Source organism: Geospiza fortis, unplaced genomic scaffold (assembly GCF_000277835.1).
Source record: "Geospiza fortis unplaced genomic scaffold, GeoFor_1.0 scaffold66, whole genome shotgun sequence".
In the NCBI taxonomy this organism is placed as follows: Eukaryota; Metazoa; Chordata; class Aves; order Passeriformes; family Thraupidae; genus Geospiza; species Geospiza fortis.
In genome coordinates, this window is record NW_005054312.1 from 1,774,523 (window position 1) to 1,782,612 (window position 8,090).

Here is an 8,090-nt window from a genome sequence, read left to right on the forward strand (position 1 = left end):
TTCCTACAGCACTTCCAATTTCCAATTTTGTGAAATTCCCTCCAAGTCTGCTGCATAACATAGATACTGTTGCAAATCACTCTGACACTGGTTTAAGGTCTTTAGTGCTAGAGTGATCCAGAGAGAAGAGGGTCATGTTGGCAAGTTTAACTGAGGCTTGGCACAGAAAACACAAAGACCTTAATTCAAGATTTTCAAATGACCTTCAGGACTACACATAGTAAAAGGAGATGTATAGGAACATCTGTAATTCTTTCTCTTGCACCCTCTCATTTGGAGTCCTCTAGAAAATCTGTGCCCAGAACAACAAATATGGCCAAATCCATACTGCAGTTGAACCTATAACAAACCAAAACCAGCAGCATAAATTTCTAACCAAGACTCATACAAAGAATCCAGTTCTAAAAAAAAAAAAATGGACAGACAGAATTCCTTGAGCCTTTCTACTGTCACAGGAACAGGCTGGTGCTCTGGGGCTTTTGTTCTCAGTGGAATATGGGGCCACTGCCTTCTCAGATGCTGGTGAGGACAGGCTTTACAATGTGCATAAATTAGAGGAGAAGCTGGAGGATGCACCCTCTGCACTCCATGTGTCAGGCAGTACTGAATCCTACATTCATGAGGGGACAGCTCTTTCACAATCATCCATCAGCTCTAGGGCCATGGGATACCACAAGCCAGCAACCACCCAGCACACGTGTTAGGGCTGCCCGTGTCTCCCTGCACTCCTTCAGACCCTGGAAGCTGCTGCTGCTGCACTTTCCACGTGGACAAGCAAGAGTTTGCAGTCTACAGTTTTGCTGCAATCCTGAAAGCAGCTTGAAACTCTGGTGGAAATGGTTCAATGTAAGTGTCTGCAGCACACAAGAATGCTTTGGATTCTTGACAAGTGACAAAGCTCCTGTTTCAGCATGAGAAAAAGATGAGAGTGCATCACAGGCTGGAAAGGGATATTTCAGATACTCTTATGCCATCCCTGCCTATTTTTATCTGCCTTACAGGTGCTTAACTGCTGATGTAGCTCTTTAAAGCTCTGTGTTGCTCAGGTCTGTGTTTTTAAACTTGTGCCATGTGTTTGGCTCCAAGGTGTCCCCTTTTGCATGGCAAATCCATCAATAAGAAAAGTTTGAAGGCATCTGTAGGATGAGGACTTAAAACTGAACTCAGCCCCATTTCATCAAAGTATTTCAATGCAAGCACTTTAAGTGGGGCCATAAATCACAGTATAGTAAACTTCTTCTAGACTGATCCCTGTCCAGTGTAACACTGCAATGCCATTTTGATATGCACATTGATACATGGCATTAAGAACTTCAAAGATTTTTAAAAAAGTGGGGCACCTAAACTAGTGATCATTTCTGAGCCCAAATAACTAAAACAAAAATCCAAATCTCTGTTTTGTTGCTCTCTTAATTGTATAATTGTGGCCAGATGTATGGTGCCTATTTTTTCAAAGTAAACTGAATTTTAGAGGCGAAAAAAGCTCATTTCGCAATTTGCTGATGCAGTACCTCAAGCTGATGCCAGACGAGATTTGGCTGATGTACAATTTTTCCAGTTCATGCATCTTATGGGTAAATTATCATATTTATGCTTCTATGCTTAGTTCAATACTAGAAAGTTTTCTACTGGGTCACTAGAAAACTTTATAGCATGTCTGAGTGGAGATTATGTGATGCACAGTGCTTCCTGCCTTTCGAGTACTGCCTTGCATGTGTGTGCAGGTACAGCTCGGTACCATGGTGCTGGACACAGAGCTGTGTCCCACCCAGGACCTCCACTGGGAACCTCAAAGGTCCCAGCAGGGGCACTTAGTAGGAACCTGGCTCTGGAGGGATGAATGAACTACAGAAGGGGTAAAAGCATTCCCTGACATTTCACAGCTGCAACAACGTGCACCTGAGCAGGCACAGCCAGGGAGGGCATGGAAGCCCGACTAGCCTTGAGCTGCAGCAGAGCTCTAATCCCAGCTGCCCCTGTGGCAGGTGACAACTGAGGCAGAGACTGGGGTATTTTGTGTGCCTGCCAGGCAGGTGCCATCGCCACAAGAGCAGATGGGGCAGGCACGGCACGCAAGGACCTGCCTGTGCGACAAGTAAATACACAGAGCTCATTCAAGGCTCTTGCCTTGAATACGCTCACTAGTTCACCCTCAACCCAGTCCCGCGTGTGGGCAGTCGGCAAATTTGGCCTCAGGCCCAGCCTCGAGGCTGCTCTTAAAATTCAGCGTGGCTGCAGCACAGAGCCAGCCTTGGCACGGCAGGGCCCAGGAGCCCGGCTCCGGCGGGCACCGAGCGGCACCGCAGCCATGCTCGGGCCCAGCGCAGCGGGCACGGCCCCGCAAATGCTGCTGGCGGTCCTGCAGGGCTGCAACTGCAGGCCACAGGGAACCAGGCTCTTCCCGACAAAGCAAGCTGCATGGAGGCAGCGTGCGCGCTTACCCCAAACTGTGAATCACTTCTGAAAAGGCAGACCTGTTCCTGGTGTGTTTATACATATAGGGAATCTGCATAAACATGCCACATGTCTAAGCACATGGGCCCAGCCATATGTACCCATGAATACACACACGCTTCCTTCCGTGTGTGTGCGTGTGCCTATGTATCCCTCTGCCAGCACCAGATTTCTGGCAGGAGCTCCTTCTGCCCTTGCCCCACAAACAGCAGGCACTAATTCTCCCATCTGCAGGCTTCACCCTTTTCCTTGCCTTGCTTTCTTGCCTGCCAGCAGACGTGCCCTCTCTTTACCTAGTCAGTCTTGCAGTCTCCCCACCACTTCCTAAACTGGTGCTGTTTATCAAGCAAATTCTCTGTTGAAGCATGGTGTCATCAGGGGAAGAGCTGCAGGGGCCAAATGCTGCAGAGATTAAGACAGCGTGATGTGCCGAAGCCTGCCCACACCCCACCTCTGACTGGCACCCCAGAGGCACAGCTGGGCACACCTGAAAACCCCAGAACCAGAGCAATGACACACCATTTATCTCTGCCTTGGCTCATGGTGAATGTTATTGCATACTGAGGTTAAAAATACAATAGCAAGAGATCACAAGGAGAGTTTCAAATATGCTGATTTCTGTTTTTCTTTTCTTTTCTAAATTTGTCCGTAGGTTATTGTAATTCTGTGTAGCACAGTGATGCTTTGGCTAGAAGCCAAAGGCAGTAGAATTTTGAGGCAGTTGACTGAAGGGTTAGAAATTGGGTTAATACATTTTTAAAAACAGCTTTAATATTAGGCGGTCATCTGCTTTCCCTATTAGATCAGTCTTTTTAATCTTTAGCTATGCTATTTAGCTGCATGCTGTTCATGAGATTTCACAGTTATTTGAAAACCGGGCTTTGTCCCAGCACTTCTATCTTATGTGTTTCAAGAGACAGTTTCAAATCTAGCCTCATCCACTGAAAAGATGAAACCTTCATAGAGAACTGCCTTAGGTTTAATTAAAGTAGAAATGCAATTATACTTTCTTTTCCTGACTCTTTACAGAAGTTTTTTAAACCCATACAAGTGTTAAATTCACTCTGAGGTGAAGCTGATGAGAATATTTGTTCTGAATAATTGTTCACTTTTTACCACTTTCAAATCAGAATGAGAAATTTGAGAACAAGTCCTGTAATATTTGTTTTGACAGCACTGCTGAATTAAGAAAGCTTGAAGAACCATCCTGATATCTCTTCAAACCACCTTTGTATAATTTTATCAGACATGATTACCATGTCTCTTCCTAGCACCATCTCCTTAAAATAAACAATCAGAGGCAAAGAAGGCTAAAAAGAAAATAGAGTGTGTAGATGAGGAAAATTTCTTTTTTTTTTTTTTTTCCCTTACAACAAAACCAGCTCCAAAGCTGGCCAATACATGTCTCTCACATGTGTTATCCTCTCCCCAAATCCTTCCTAGGTTGTGTCATTTTAAAAACCTGCAAGCTGGGACATCAAAGAGAGTCCAGGCATAAGAGGAAAGCAAGCATGGAGGCACTGTAAAGAATTAATACACAAAGACCTGTGGGATTAGTGCCTGGAGATTTAGGTCTGTTCACAGCCACAGTGGAGACTGTGCAGGCAGGGCATGAGAAAAGATCTGCCTTGAATATCAGAGTTTCCTGGTCAAGGGTTTTTTCAGCTCTGCTTTGCAGGATGGGAAGGCAAAGTCAGCAACAAGCAGATCTACACTGAAACAAGAACTAAGTTACTGCCTCTACTCAAGATCCCTTCCTCCCAGTCAGGGCTGTCACAAAGGCAGGTTTGGTTTTGTTGGGGCAGTTTGTTTTGGTTTTGGAAGGATATGCTTTGTCCTTGAGATTTTTTCTTGTTGGACAACCAACATTTGGGGCAATGCCATAGATTCCATCAATGCAGGAGCCTGCTGCGCCTTTTCTTTCTAAACTGAGCCCCCAGCCTGTGAGACCAGCATGGTGTCTCTTGATCCCTCCAAATGAAATTAGGAAAATGGGCTGGCTGACTTGCATCTGCCCTACACTGCTCGAAACAGCATTGCAGAGAGGGCGCATTTGCTCAGAGAAGTAATAAATGTAATTTCCTCCACGAATTAGCTGTGCCACAGTGGCTCCAAAGGGGTCGAAGGGAAAACAAGAAAAGAGCCACTGTCTGTTAAAATACCAGCCCCTGACTTATCAAAGGAAACAGGATATCAGGTCATACTTCAAAACCTAATGACAGCAGTTCAGGGGATTTGATCAGACCCATTTCCTTTGCCCAATTTTTACGGGGCACTGGGTACCTTAGGGTGAGCACGGAGCCCTCTGTGCCTTTGAGGAGAAGGTGGCTGAAGGATTGACCAAAGGGATGGAGGGGAGGGCAAAGCAGGGCACCGGGTTGTAACCAACTGGCTCTGTTGGTGCCTAAAGTGACCTTGTGTAGAAGCAGGAAGAATTTCAGGTCGGCAGAATGTAATTACTCTGGTTGGAAACTTGCCAAGATTCTGGCATTAACATCCCCATGCCTCTAAAAAATGCCACAGGGCCAGAACTATAGATTTCTCCATGGCTGAAAAACAGCACTGGAGAGGTAGAGCAGCCTGTAAGCTTTGTGAGCAGCTTGAATTATTATATAGTGGGCATTGCAAGATCAGTTGGGTTTTTCAAATCTCTCTTTTAGCTTAAAAAACATGGCTAAATGAAAGTAAAATGGTGGATATTCCCTTCCACTCTCCATCCCTCAAGCCCCCCTCCCCCACCCTTTCCTCTCTCCAAGAAAAGCAAGAAGTTCCCATAGAACTGTAGCAAATACAACCTGGTAAAATAACACACAGAGATTATTTATCTTCCCCTCTTCCACCAGTGTCACTGCTTTTTGCAAATCAATCTCATTCAGGACAAAGTCTATAGCAGACAGAACAACACTCAATTCTAGCACTATCCTAACACCAGATAAAGACTGAGAGCTACAGTGCCCCCAAAAACACAAAGGTGAGGGTTTTTTTACTAAGCACCTCCTTCTACCTTGTGACAGTTCAGAGGAAGCCAAACTCAGTGCCCTACACTTGGCCAAAGTTTAACAGGACTTTCTGCAGCACAAAAGGCAATAACATTATTGCAGAGTATTGAGTCCTGCTTGAATTCATTGGCCAGCAGAAACACTTTGTACAACCACGTGTGGAGGTTTCCTATACAGGTCTCCAAAATCCAGGGGCCCACATCTGGTGCCAGAGGAGAGGAAGTGACACGCTAGCACAACAGCTGTATTGGGTTATATTCATAATTCTCAGAAATGTACCAAAACACTTTCCAGCATGCGAACACTTGTGCTTCAGGATTAGTCTTGAAAAGGAGAATTGAATTCTTCCCTTTCCTGGCACTCTCCTCTTGACCCACAGGGGATCAATCAGCTTGTGAGCTACAAATGAATATTTGCACACAATAAAGATTCTTTTCAGATACAGCATTTGGCAGGGGCTCATCAGAGGAAAAAATGGCACTGATTTAGACAAGGAGTGGCATTACTTTTCTCCTTGCAAAAGGCAAAGGATATCAGCTTCACAGAAAACAGACATGAAGTTCTGAGAATGGGGGCCCAATAGAAAAGCCTGAGGGACTTTGAGAACCGTATGGCATCGCCACACACTGCACATGCAGCCATGCCATGCGACAAAGTTGTGAATATGCACTATGACTTCACTTTTGGGTCAGAGCTATGTCTCTTTACATGACAGTTGTACAGAAGAGCTTGAAAAAGCGAGTTGGAACAGTCACTGTGACAACTCTCACATCTTTCTTTTCTGATGTTGTTTTAAAGCCCAGGCTCTTAAAGAAGACAATGATGAAGTACTTGTATTTTCAAAGTTAGCTTCTGTCCTTCTCTGCTATAGAAGAATGTCTAAAAAATGCTGGAGGCCCAAAACAGAAGCAGAAGGATTTCATTTTGTAAGTGTCAAAATTTCTTGGACTCATGCTTTCTAGCTGGCAAGATTGTTTGAAAGCCCTGGGACTTCTTCCTCAGGAGCTTGCCTGACCTGCAACATCTAGACAAACATGCAGGAACACATCCTTTCATTGCTTTCCTACCATTTTTGCTTCTATAATTATGCATATTTTATGAAGGCTAACAAGAGTGGTGAATAGCCTAAGTCTCCATGAGGGCTATGTTTTTCCGAGTGGAAAAATCTGTAAGTTTCCACAGTATTGTTGTTCTTGTTTGGACCTAAGGGTCTAATAAAAGTTAACCACTCCTGCACAGATTTTTGGTGGAAGTGCATTTGCTGCTTTTTATAACAAGGAGAAACAGAAGCAGACTGCCAAAGAAACTCACATGACCGACTGCAAGTGAATCACTCAGTGCTATTTCTTGTATGTGCATAAAGTTTTTCAGTCCCAGCATGCCCAGTCCTCAGAGAAGGGTCTCCCCCTTACTCTATTTTGACTTACTACAATTGCATTTCTTCTGTAGCATCAGCCCAAATTGAAGCCCAAACTGTTCTGCATGCAGAGAGAATAGTCCTACTGAACACATTTAAAAAGACAGTCATGAGATGTCTCAGATTATGCAAAGTGATGCCCTGATGTAATACAGAAAACTACCCAAGAAGAGAGTAAGTGGGAAAAAAAAAAAAAAGAAACTGGAAAAACTGACCACAAGCCTGTATTTTAGACAGGGGAAGGGAGCTCAGCTGGTGTCATTCCAGTATGGACCAACTTTGTTTCACAGTTTAAAATGTGATTGAAATAAAGCTGTCTATATAAGCATTGCCTGCCTCAGAGGTACTCTGTAATTCTAAGCCCTGGTGCTCACAATTGTTTGATAATGCTCAAGCAACGTATCTGCACCCTGAACCACTGCAGGCACTGCTTTCATAAATAACAATTTTCAAAGACTTAAGTATGTATTAATCAAGGTGCAATACTGAATAGGTATGTTGCCCCCACAAGGCAGCCTTCAAAGTATTCCTCAGTTCCAGAGGAACAAAGACATGAAGAAAGAGCAGCAAGAAATCACCAAGGACTTCCTAGATGCTCACTGTAAGGTTGCTGGATTGCAATATGGTAGTCCCAGTGCAACATTAGGAAAGAGTATTTTCTTTTTTAGAATGACAACAGTGTAATTTTCTGGCCTCCCCATGCATGATTGGAGGTCTCATTTCTGGATGATCTGGATTAGTGTAACTTTAATCTGTTGCAGCACTCATTCTATCACCAGCTCTGGCAGCAATCCAGGCAGAGGACAGAAAACCTCCAACAGACTTTCTTTGGGAGCCTTCTTTTCCCTATCCACTTCACAGAAATGGTGACAGTGCTTTTTCTGACTCAGAAATAAGCCTGTCTTATACTCCTGTTAGCTTTGAGAGCCTGAGTTAGCCACACAGCCATCTGCCACAGGTATCATTCTTCTCACTTTATCATACCACTGTGTGACTCAAAAACCATAGAGCAGGCAAGTGGCAGAACCAGGAAGATGTACTAAGCTTTTTACACCTTCAAAGAACAGCAACATTAAGCAAATGGTAACTTATCATGAACTATTTTATTTGGTTCTGGTTTGCACCAGTTTTAAGGAAAAGGTGTTGACTGCATGAAGAATCCATCATTATATACTATGATAAGAGGGGAAGAGAAAAAAATCAATACTCAATTAAAAATA